This window comes from Leptonychotes weddellii, chromosome 8 (genome assembly GCF_054177405.1).
Source record: "Leptonychotes weddellii isolate Sample4059 chromosome 8, ASM5417740v2, whole genome shotgun sequence".
Lineage (NCBI taxonomy): Eukaryota > Metazoa > Chordata > Mammalia > Carnivora > Phocidae > Leptonychotes > Leptonychotes weddellii.
The window spans coordinates 22,006,009-22,019,232 of NC_138376.1; the positions used below are offsets into that span (position 1 = coordinate 22,006,009).

The window sequence follows — 13,224 nt, forward strand, 5'->3', positions numbered from 1 at the left end:
TTCTCCCAAACACAATTCTCCTGTTACATAGGCCACGAATGATCTTAAGAGCTGTTGAAAGCAAAGTACCAGTTTACAATCTTCCTATGATGAGTAGGTCAGCCACAAAAGAGGAATGTGTTAATCAGAGAAATTTTAAAAAATTAGAATGCTGCTGTCAGCATTCTTTTTACATTGAATTCTGCTGAAAACCTCAATTTACAGAAAAGATGAAAGAGATGTAGGGAAAATAAATATTTAAACTGTGATTGATGAGACAGGCTGATACAAGGTGGGTGAAAACGGGGCTAAGACAAAATAGAATCTAAACATTCAGAAAGCCTGGAATCCCTGCAGCTGCTCCCCACCCCCAGTTCCTTACACCTACCATGGGGAACGTGATTTCCAGAGGGACTGCCCCGACTCACCCCATTCCAACGTTTCTCAGTAGCTGCTACCTCCAAGTTCAGTTTAAGTTTTCAGTCTTTTTTTAAGTATGTGTGAGTGTGTGCATGTATGTGTGTGTGTGTGGTTGGCAGTGGTGGGCTGTGACCCACGATGTTCACTCCTGGCCTGACCCCACTGCAAGCCTTTGGACAACCTGCCAGGCGAGGTTTGCCCAGAGAAACTAGGAGACCCCTTGAGTTTGAGTAAGGGACATTGTTTGGCAGTTTTGGGAGGACTGCCTTAATCTGCCACTGCCTTTAGCTTAAACAAGAGGGAAAGCTAAAATGATGTCACTGAAGTTCCTTGTTTAAAAAAAAGGACTTCTAATTTTCTCAGAACCATTTGTTCTGTTCAAAAATGAAAATGGAAGGAAGGAAGGAGGAAGGGAGGGAGGAAGACAAGGAAGGAGAAAGAAGAAACTGTAGTCAGTCTGTCTTGACTTAACTTTCTCCTCTACTTCCACTTAATTTTCTTCTCTTAGATTTTGACTAGTTAGCTAATTATTCTCACTTGCCTGCTGCTGGCCATTTCTGGTTTTGTAACATCTTTTTCTTCTCACTATGAAAGTGTGATTTTTAGGAAATGAAAAGTCATAGGATATAATCCATCCCTATGATCCTAAGATGAATTATTTATGCAAAGGGAATAAGAAGTTGACATCTGCTGTTACCATTACTCGAAAAGTAACTGCTTGCTTCCATCTTCTGGAATGTTCCTGTGGCCACCATCTACTGACTGCCCCTGGAGCATGCGCACTGCCTGGACTGACCATTAGGATCTCTGAGTGTGTTATGTTTACAATGGCCTGAAAAGAACGTGGGATGTGTCAGTAACCAAAACTGGGTGAAGATTTTAACACCTCAGACTCCCATAGATTTTATACATTAAAGAAGGTTTTTGTTTCCAAGTGTTTCTCAGCAGTTGAAGACTATTATTAATTATAAATATTATTAGCAATATTAATTGTATTAATAATTATTACATATATGCTGAAAAGATAATAAGTCAGCATAAATTCATACATCAGAGTTACTAAATTTTTAAATATTTCATATTTAAATAAAGTGCTTACTTAGACATTTTGGAATAGTGGTTCATTAAAATACTCCTACAATGAGAAATATTCTAACTTCCACTTTAAAAAATATAAAGTCTCTCAAGTTTATGGAAGTTAATTTGCTGTTGCATAGAACTATAGTCTATAATTATACTTTATAAAGGTCAATATTCTACATTAGTTATTTAAGTTCATTAATTGTCATGCAATATATAACATTTCTGGTAATTTAAAACTGTTTAATGTGTAGTTATTCGATTCCTAATCAGGATGTACATATAGTTTTAAAATATATTTGCATGATTTGTCATTATCGTTTTTCAAAAATAGCAGTAATGATGTATATTTAATTGTGTACTTATTCTCATATGAAGCTTACAAATGCCTATATTTCTATATTTCCAATAGAGATCACAATAATGTAAATGTATGCACATATTGTGAATTACAATATATATTTCTTCCAGCATGTATAAGTTCACATTAAAAAATTCAAAGATTAATGGTGTCTGGGTCACTCACATTTTTAAAGTAGTGAGTTTATTCACACTTGTGTTGTAAAAAGATTAGTTGTGTCAATAGCCTTGTGCCTGGGATTATTTCCACCTCCAAATATCGCTTATATAATTGTGTTTACTCATAAGCCTAACCAACAGAACAGTCCTTTATTTGGTTCTATTCAAAATCTGCCAATTTAAATGTGTTAGATTATGCTTATATCAGGAAAGATGGATTCTTCAGAGTTTTAGCTGCTATTTTCTTATTTGTTAAAGGTTTCTCCCCCCCAACAGATTTTCTTAGGCAGTCGATTTGTATCAGCCCTAATTGTAAATATTTATCAAATAAGACCTGGGCACAAAACTTAAAAGAAGACAAAATAGGATCTTTCATTTATTCTCATTACTTCTCACCATTCAAATATGATTTTCTTATTTTGTTTTTGGAAAATAAATACTGCAAAAAAAATAATTTTAATGTCTCTATACCTTAATGTTAGATTAGCTAAATTTGCAGAATCACAAGAAAGGACATGTAGAAAAAAACAGCAGTGCCTGGAGCATAAGAAGCATTCTGTCAATATTTGTTGATTTGGAAAAACAAGCCTGCCTTGCTGCGTTGTGCATGTACAGACGATCTCTCTGAATTAGCGGTTAGTGATTAGTTTCATGTAGAAAACAGACCTTTTTTGAGTAGCGTTCTAGAATTGCACTGCCTCTAGGATGCAACAAAGATTTCTGAGACATTTAAAAAAATTAACGCCTCCATCGAGGTATAACTGATGTACAAAAATGCACATGTGCATGATTTGGTGACTTTGGAACTCTGACATCTTTAAAGGAAAAAAAATTACTGTGCTATAAACCCAGAAAAGAAAGCAATGTGCAAATTCTATAAATATAGAAGATTAACTAAAAATGCAGAAAGCTCCTCTCTCTGTTTGATTTGGAAAGCTGACTCGTCTTGTTCAGGAAGAACACTCAAAATTTTTTGAGAATTAATTTATCTTTTATTTCTCTTAAAGCATGCCAAAACCCATTGGGGGGTGGGGAGGAAGGACAAGGGCTGGTATAGCAATGCATTTCATTCCCCTTTTCCTTTGAATGATTCTACTTTACATTATAGTTTCTGGCTTGAAATTGTATTTACCAGAAAAAATTGCTGCCAAATTTACAATCAGCAGTCACCAGCATATTTATGCAAAGCATTAGAAAACTAGATGGTGTTTAATATTTTTTCCTGGATATTAATCAACATTGTGCCTTGTCACACCATAGCTGGTCATTTTTCCACTGGACAGTAGAAGAGGACTGACGCTTCAAAGTGAGCCAGGATAACCAAGGAAAATATGGTCTATAAATTCTGGTTCAAAACTGATTTTCCTAGGGAATGAAAACTTCCTCCTAAATGTGTTTTAACAAATACATGCTTACAAACAGGAGGCCACTTAACAGCAATAGCAATCATGTTTAAACATATCCCAAAACACAAAATGATGTGAAAGGAACAACAATCACTGAAATTTTCTTTCACAATTTGAAAACAGCAGAGTATACAAATTTCTAGGATAAAATTATAGTTACAAATTAGAGAGATATTCGCCATTTGTTCTTAAAACTTTGTTAGGAATCTTCATAAGTCTACAGTCCCGAAAAGTTCTTTTTGTTTGTTTTTTGTTTTTAATCAGAACGAAAGCATATGCATGGCTAAAATCTATCATTCATATGTGGCATTCATTTGACTTTCTAATCTATGTTAGTGGGATGAATATGCATCATGTTAAATATATGTAAAACATACTAATAAAGCAAATCAACACAGACCCACACATCCAGGATCTGAAAAAAAAAAAATGTGGCCACGTTTAGAAGGAAGTACTTCATGGAAAAGTAGGAATTCAATAAAAACACAAAATTGAAAATTCAACCCACGTATTTAACATTATATTATTTTCTTCTTTATTACTTTACTTCACAGCTAGCCCACTATGGTTTGGCTTTGTACTACAATAACCTAGCCAGGAACAAAGAAGCAAAGCAATTAGTTCACAGGGCAAGGGCTGAGGAGGTGTGGAAGTCATTCAGGACATAGGAGCAAAAAGTTACAGAAACAGAAAAGGACAAACAATCTGCCTCAAGGTCTGAGAAAGCAACCAAGAAGTTCTCAGTGTGAAAATGGATTGCCTTATATGTAACAAATTCAAAGAACAAAGTATCTAGGAGGGGAAAAAAAGTTCCTTTAATTGGATAGCAAGAATAATTAGTATGATCCACTACCATGGCATATAGAGTTATTTGGAAAAACTCCACTAACACCACCCATATGTCCTGTCCTATGCAGATGGCCAGATAAAGTTGCCAGAGAGAAGGCCCTGCAGTTCAGCCAAAACTCACTGCAGAATAGTTGTTTGTTGAAAAGCGCAGTCATGGGATTTTAGAGCTTAAAGGGACTTTGAAATTTCTCCCACCCAACCACCTTATTTTAAAAATGAGATAACTGGAACTCTCAAGAGGTCAAAGAACACATTTAATCAGGGTCAATATCAGACTTGGCCCAAGAGATAGGATTCTGGACTCTCAGCGTAATTAATCTATATTTACATAATCTATCTATCTATCATCTATCATCAACCAACAGCTCTATAGTCAACTGTTGATTTTTCAGGAACCATGGATATTTTTGTTTCTTTTAGTTTTTTTCTGCTTAAACTCCAGCAGGGGTGGAAAAATAAGTTCACACTCAAATAAACTGGCTATACTCTATGTTATTACTTTTGTTAGAAGAGTTCAGTCAGAAAGAACAAACGTTCTGACTGTTGTCTAAAGTATGAACTGGAAATGGGACCCCTGGGTGGCTCAGTCAGTTAAGTGTCTGCCTTCGGCTCAGGTCATGATCCCAGGGTCCTGGGGTCAAGTCCCTCAGAGGGGAGCCTGCTTCTCCCTCTGCCTGCTGCTCCCCCTGCTTGCTCAGTCTCTCATTCTCTCTGGCAAATAAGTAAATATAATCTTAAAAAAAGGTATGAACTGGAAATTATCTGTGGCTTTTAAATTTTTGTGTATTTCTCATCCCTTCATACCATGGAAAGTATAAAGAGAGCTCAGAAAGCCCTGCCCTGTTGGGGAACAGGCCCGGGATACTGGCCAGCAGTAGAATACCAGCAGCTGCTTGGAGATGAGCTCATGGAAGGCAGCTAGGTGCAGGTGGGCAGGAGAAGTAGTCTAGGACACGCAGTTGTGAGCAGCCAGGAGATGGCCACAGTGGGCACGCTGAGTGGGTGTCCTGCACACTGAGTTTGTAATCGCCTTCAGGAACCACATTCAATACCTGTAAGGGGAGCGCAGCTGAGCTAACAGTGTAAACTACTGAAGTAGTTTTCAGTGAAATCTACTGAACACAGAGAAAACTGCCTTTAGGGAATTTAACATCTTTTATTGGGTTTGTGGGAAACCAATGTGTTATCTGAGTAATGAAGGGACTCAGACAAAAATTGTGTCATCTCAGAACAAAAAGAAATGAGATGTGAAGCCAGGCACTCAAATATTATGCAAGGCATTTCTGAAACTCCTGGGAAGAGGGAAGCCTTCATGAAGGAGTGTCAATAGGTTTCCAATCCTATACAAAAGTCCAGAAGCCAGCAACATGGTTCCCTACCTGTAAGTGAAACTGTAACTGGTGCTCCTGCTCCCAGTGGGGTGATGTTTCTTGACAGCAAACCGGCTGGCCTGCTGCCTTAAGCCTCAGACTAATAGGGGAAATTCCACGTCAGTGGAATAAACTGGGAATATGGTACCATTTTCTGTGTCTTTTCTATGACTGCAGACACTAATGATAAAATGCAAATTGACCTTGCTCCCACTGAAGTATACAGGAACCTCAAGTGGAAAATGTTAAAAGACAAAACACCTCTACAAACACACACACAAAACCCAAAACCATCTAGCAATTTAAAATAAGTGAAAATGTTATGTTGTTATACATTCTTCATTCAGAACATAAAGAGGTCTAAATTCCTATTCACAGAAAACCATAGAACTTAGATTACTCCTGCCCACTCTGCAGCAGCAGGGTAGTCTGTCAGGGAAGGGAGACCCCCTGGCCACTGAAATGAGTCATTTCACACTCTAACCCAGATCCCTCTCTGCGGGTTCATTATCTCTCATATTTCTCTGGTGGTGAGTGACTTTCCTCAATTTCTGTGTTCTCCTCCAGACCACCTACAGATACCACCTACTGCCAGAGGCACCCAGTATAAACACAGGTGGTAAACACAGCTGAATCATTGTGCTGGGTGGCAGTGATGGCCATATGGTTGGAGTAACACCATTGAAACACCACATCCCTATGTAGATCCAGTTTTATTTATAGTTTTCTTAATAAAATATGCAAATAGCAAGTAAACAGAAAACCACAGAGCTCTACTTCGCTGTAAAATTGAGTGGAGACATTTGACTATTTTGAGGACTTTGCACATATGGAGCTCTGGAGCTGACGACAAACACAGATGCTAAAATCTACCTAAAGGTATTTGCTAGAATTACGCAATAGCAAGGTTAAGGTAAAAACAAAATGATGCAAGGGGCTTCCTTAACCAATAGGCCCAATCCGGGAACTGCTACAACAGAGTTGTAATTACTACCACCTTGGAGGATGTCAAATTGTCCTCGTGATCTTAAACCGTAAAAGACGCCAGCAAAAGATGACAAAGTTCAGTGGTATTGGGTGAAACATCTCCCGTGTTCATATATTGTCAAGATTTACACATCAAATTTTGATCATCTTTTGTGCCTTTAAGTGATCATTAAGACTATTTTAGAATAGATAGCTGGAAACGGGCATCTCTCCAACTCTGCTGCTGTAATAAGGTATTGCTATTTTTAGTTTTAGTTTTTCATTAAACACTCATTGAGCACCTACTATGTGTGAGGCAGGGGTGCACAGTATAAAGTCCCTTCTCTCAAGGAGCTTATATCCTAGTGGAAGGAGACAAAAAAGTAAACAAATAGACAGCAATACATTTATAGGCTATGATAGGGCTCTGTCATATCACAATGAATAAGACAGAAATCTGCCAGCAAAGGGCTTAGAATCTATGAGATAACAGAGACCAAACAATTATCAGTCTTTGGTAAAAAGCATCACTAAGATGTGGCAAATTACAGTTGTTTTGAAGATTAGATTCTATAAAGTATGGTCCATTACAAACTGATAGGCCATGCAGTATGAAACACTTCAGGTATTCTTTTAATGTAAAAAAAAAAAAAAAATCTAAAAAACAGGGACTCTGTCTGGCATAGTTATATGACAATGTTGAATTGCCCCAACAGCTACTACTGCAATTTTAGGTTTACTGATATTATTTGCTGCTTGCTTCTTCATATACTGCACTAACATTTGTCAGCTGGCTTCAGAACACAGACCAGAAATTGAAGTAAAAAAGAAAGAAGATACCACCGGTAATTTTTATATTAGCAGAAGATTCTCTCCTCTTTTGAGTGTTTGTTTCAGGGATACAGTATTGTCATTCTTTTGATCCAGGAAAGATCTGTGACTCCTCAAGAGCCATTCATACCAGCTGAATGGCAGCATTGCCTCGTTTGAGAAACAGTGAGTCACTGAGACCCAAAAGGGAGACAAGTGAAGGGTTTAGTTTCATTTTAAGCAGGGTATCACTGCCAGGGATACAGGAGACTTAATTTCCTTTCAACCTCTGCTGCCAGGTCTCTGACTCATGTTTTCTGTGTGTTTTCACATGGATGATCCTGGGACAGCTGAGTTGCACACTGGAGCAACACTTTGACATGTCTTCTGTTGTAAAGGGATGAATAATGAGAGTCATGCTAAATCCCACAACTCAAAGCATCTGTACAGAATATCACCTTTTCTTAGGATATATTTCTCTAATAGGTTTGTTAATTCAGCACATATAGATATTTGAGTTATAATAAGTGTAAGTTGTTTTTGGTCTATGATAATGACTATCTTGGCTGGATTCCCCCAGAAGCTGACTCTGAGATATGGTTTCAAGGACTAGTATTTAATTTGGGAGATGATACCAGGAAACACAGAAAGGAAGTGGGGAAGTCAGGAGGGAAAGGGAAGGAAGCCAATAAAACGTGTGTTGTGAAGGCATTCCTGAGGGCACTGGCGCTCTGTCTCAAGGGAGGTTCTGGAATATGCTGGATAACATGCCTTTGAGCTAACCTAGGATTGAGGCAGCTGCATACACCAACTCCTTGCCTATCTTTGGCTGAAGCCTGCATCTGGGCCAATGAATTTTCCAGTGTTTCCAGGATGCCCTGTGTCCAGGAAGAAAGCCCTGAGGCCAAAAGGGTATGCGTTCCAGGAAAGTAGCCTTCAGAGAGCAAAGGGGACAGCAGAAATATGGGTAGAGTCTCTGCGACTGTCTACCCCCTGCACGCTGTGTTGTATTCACTTTGTTCTGTCACCGATTCCTCATGCTGATGTCAAGTCATACCCACACCAGAAGTACTGATAGGCTGAGCTTTGGGTTCCTGTTACAGTTGGTCCTAAGGCCATAGTGATTCCGTTAGCTTCCTCCTTTATCACCTATTCTAGAATCCCCTCAGCCTCATCTAGCACTTCTGCTGGCCTATGTTGCTTGCTTGATGAAGTGATCCAGACCTCTGTACCTGCAGGGTCTGAGCCCATTGCCAGGCCCTTGTTAGGCCAGAGTTGCCACGTTGCCCATTTACTGTTATCACCATGCATGGAAAAGATGCCCAGTGAGCGCCCTGAGTTCTAGAAAAAATATTCCCTGTTCCTATTTCCTCCTGATCATAAGGATCACTTTTTGTTGCCTAAATGAGGAACCCAAATGAGGAGAGGCCTTTGTATTTAATGAAACCATCTATTTCCTGGCAGAGTATCCTCTCCTACCACAGGAGCCAGGACTTTATCAGACACGCAGCACCATATGTTGGTATTAGGTTCAAAATGTGCATTCCATAGCACAGCATCTCAACCCTGAAAAATGTTATCTCCAAGATGGAGCCTTAGCTTGCCTTTAAGAGGCCATTCTAATGTTCTCTCAGGGTGGCAGCTTCTGGGTATGTGATGTATGGTAGAATTAGTAGATCTTGTATTGTCCTCTTTGTCATACCTCTTTCACTCTTAAGGGTGTTTCTGGTCCTAGGTGTTACAATGGGAAATCCCATTATGATAAATAAGACACGGTGAGTAACTGGATAGTGATGCTTGTCAGGGCTCTGCAGGCAGGGAAGACAAACCAAAACCCAGGATACGTATCTGGGTCTGAATACATCAACTTGCCAAGTGATTGCACTGGCCTCTGCAGCTGGAGGGAGTGGATGCACTATCTGGATCTGCCTCATGTCTGGGTAGCTCTGTGCCCGCAACCACGGCTATACCATTCATAGGCCCACTGTATAAACACTGGGGTGGCCCAGGACAGAGGGTGGTCAAATCATCCTGGATATTCTGAGCGCCTCTGCTGTGGATGCTCTCTGGTGGGCATTCACGTGAGACATACAAATCGGCCAAAGATGAAGTCTGTGTGAGGCACACGTCTGAGTTCTTAGAGGGAGAGATGGCAAAAAGCTTCTCCATGGTTGTGCGTCTGCCTTACAGCTACCCTCTTTTCCATTTAGCTGCAACTGGTTACTTAAACAGGTCTCATACTTTTGAGAATTTCTAGACCAAAAGCAGACAGCATACTCATAATCATGTATAGTCCCAATGGCAGGCCAGCTCTTTCAAGGACTTTGTCCCTATGCTCAGCTCCGCTCTGATAGCAAACACAGGCTCCTGTATGCCTCAGGTCAGCAGAGAGCCTGCCTGCTTAGAGCCACTTGGGAGAATCCCTTCTAAGCTTTGAAGAGGTGTCTGATCTCAATTGTTTGGGGGCTCTCTTTATAATGTGGAGTGACTTTAGTGTGACTACATATTGTCCAAACAGGGACATTTGGGCAGGGGCACTCTTGTTAGGTCAGGATAACAGAAAAAAAAAACAAAAAAAAAACAGGTTTCTCTCATGCAGAGTGGGACATATGATCAGTTACCTGACACCTTTTATAGTCTAAGTGGCCAATTCCAGGACAGCCAGAACAATCCCTCTAAATACCCTGTCACATAAGTTTAAACTCCGTGGTCCTCCATAACAACATTTCTTTGTAGAGACTTTCAACTCCTTTGTTCCCTGCTCCTTCTGCCCTGTAAAACTGAATCCTCAGTTACAACTAATTTTCTACTAATTCTCTACCTACACCAGAGCAGCCCAAACATACCCAAGTATGCTGACTGCTTTCATTTTAAATTTAGGACTACACATCCCAAGAGGGCTTTCAGCCCTGCCTGGAAATCTTGCCACATTTCCTTAGTAATTTGCTTCACAATATCCAAGACAAAGATTTCACCATTTCTCCTCAAACCTCCCATGCCTCCCATCCTCCATCTTCACGGATGATCTTTTTTTTTTTTAAATATTTTATTTATTTGACAGAGAGAGCGAGAGAGCACAAGCAGGGGGAACAGTAGAGGGAGAGGGAGAAGCAGGCCTCCCACCAAGCAAGGAGCCCGATTCGGGGCTCGAACCCAGGACCCTGAGATCATGACCTGAGCCGAAGGCAGATGCTTTACCATCTGAGCCACCCAGGTGCCCCTTCACTGATGATCTTAATGCATCTTTTGCTAATAAAGCAGAAGACACCACTTTCCCTCCATCTCCATCACTGTCTCTTCAGGGCAGACCAGTCATTTCTCGCCTAGACTGTTGCATTCTCTCCCTAAGTGACATTGTTTTTCCTCTTACCATGCCACATTTTATCCTCAGCCCAGCGAGATCCTGAAAGGAAGTGACTGCCTTTATTCACCTTTGTATATCTAATGCCCTGCACAGCGCCTAGCCGAGGGAGGTGTTCCCCAAGTAAATCATCAACTCTTCAGTCTCCAGATTGTAGCCCGGCATTCTCCTCCACAATTTCCCAGGTCCTGTGATTTTCGTGCGTCACCTGGCCTCCCAGGGCCTAGGTAGGAGCTACATCGACCTGACCCGATGCAGAGCCCACCAGAAACGGACCAAGTGTCATCCTGCGTCCTTCTTGAGGTGATCCGATGGCACCGCACAGACGCCGCAGGCGGCACTCCCCTTGGGGTCGCATCCTCCTCGCCCACCTCCACCTTAACCCCACCCCACAACCCTCCAGCCAGCCCCACCAGCCACCCATCCCCCCGCAGCCCCAGCCCCAGCCCTAGTTCCAGCCCTACAGGAAGCCGGCCCCGCCCCTCCCAGAGCGGCTTGGCCCATCTAGGACTCGGTGCTCGACTACCCGGCGGATCGACGCCCTCGGCGCTCTCAGCGGGCGGAAGTGAAGGCGCTGGCGGTTGGGGCAGCAGCTGCCCGGGAGCTCTTCGCGAGAGTTGCGGGGAGCTTTGTCGTTGCGGGCCGTAGGGGGCGGCAGGCAGGCCTGAGGTATGTTTTGGAGCCTGGAGGTCCTGGCTGAGGGCCAGACTGGGGAGGCACGGACAGGCAGGACGGCGGGCGCCGGCGGCTGGCCTCGCTCCCGGAGAGGCGGGTGGAAGTGGTCCGTCAGCGCCGGTGTCAACCTCCTGCACCGCTCTCCAGTTCCTGGAGGAGGAAGGCGCGGCGCGGTTCCTGTCCCCACCTCCGCGCCCTCCCTGGGCACCTGCTAGAGGCCCAGAGTCCCCCATCCCTGCGCCGGGCGTGGGCCTCCAGAGCACTGACCCTCGACGGGTTGGTTGTAGTCGGCGTCACACGGCCCCTTGCGCCCTGCGTAGTTGTCACTGTGCCAGGTGTTAAGAATTTATTCGCGAAGAGCGAATGTGAGGCATGTTTTGCTTAGGTTTGCATCAGATTATGGAGTTATACTGAGCATTGCCTACCTGCCTTTATTCACTCTTCTAAGCGTTTACATTTACTGACTGGTTTACTCCTCACAAGAGGTAGATGCTCTATATTATCACCATTTTACAGATGGGGAAACGGAAGCGCGGGGTGGTTATGTAACTAGCCTGTAGTTACTCAATTTTTTTCCTCTGAGACCATGCACTGAAGCTCTACAGCCTGCCCTACCCAAACACGGTGTCATCTCTCATTTAAGCCTGGTGATGCTTAACTTGGTATCACAAGATTTTGTAAATAGACACTTCCTAAATTTCCAAGAAACAGTTCTTGAAAAGCTTGTCTTTAAATGGAAATAAGCTATTCTTAATCGGTAAAGGTCAATCATAATAATAAGTATGAGAAAGTTTCTTTTTTAAAGAATCTGAGTGAACTGACAAGAACTTTTAAAAATACTTAAGAATCAGCCACACCTTAATTAAATCGTTTGGATGCACTATATTGAAAAGCTAGTTCTAACTAAGGTTATGTGGCTCAGTCTCCTAATACATAATAATATTTTATTTATAAAAGTCAGTATATTCTGGCCAGGCTTTGTGTAACTGACTCCACTAACAAAGAAACTGAAAGTCAAAAGTTTCCTGAGGATCATCTGTGTGTTAAAAGATGTTGACTCAAAGGGTGATAATAGAAAGAGGATGATGTGTGCTTACTACTCAAATGTGCTCTTCTGTTTATGTAGGAACTTAATTTAAGCAGAGAAGCAGAGGATCTCCCAGTGTAATTGGAATAACTCTTGGAAGTTTCAGAAATTTCTTTTTTTCATGTCAAACATTTAATTTTCTGACTGAATATAATTGTGAACTATCACCTTTTGAAAAGATGATTATTAACCTGCTTAGTTAAATTTTCATTCATTCCTCTAATATTTGAGAGCCTGTTATGTATGAATCTTATGGGAAATGAAATTGGTACTCAAAAAGTTTTGCAAAGGCAGTCTTCTAATAAAGGACTTGGGATAATTTCTAGTGTCAGGGAGTGGCAGGATTAGGCCATGGTATAAGAAGTGCTGGTTATCTATATAGTTAGTCTTTTAATTACTTTTTCACGCATTATCCAATTTATTCATCTTTATGTAGCCAGGATCCTAGTACAGTACCTACCACATTGCAGGAGCATAAATGTTTATTGAAAAGATGAGTTTTAGGCCAATGTTGAGTAGAGAGGATTTTGAAATTGACTGGTATGGGAAATAACATTGATCACTCTGCTAAGCAGTATGCTAGAATGTTTGATTGTTCTCAGTTGGTGAGGAATATGTTCATGGATCTCCTGGAGTGCCTGGTGAAATTGCATGGTAGTAGTGTTGTTATTATCACATGGTTCAGTGTGTGTTTATGTTATT

The 13,224-nt window shown here is 41.3% G+C and overlaps 1 protein-coding gene across 3 annotated transcripts in view; it reads left to right on the forward strand.

The window, feature by feature from the left end:
• Positions 1-11,277: 11,277 nt before the first annotated feature.
• EXOC2 (exocyst complex component 2) overlaps positions 11,278-13,224 on the forward strand; it is a 155,893-nt gene continuing 153,946 nt past the window's right edge. For 2 of the 3 annotated variants that reach the window (XM_081827797.1, XM_081827799.1), the window contains exon 1: positions 11,278-11,429. The gene's annotated coding sequence lies outside the window, so the exon portion shown is untranslated. The remainder of the gene's footprint in view (positions 11,430-13,224) is intronic. The other variant, XM_081827798.1, reaches the window with a different exon arrangement.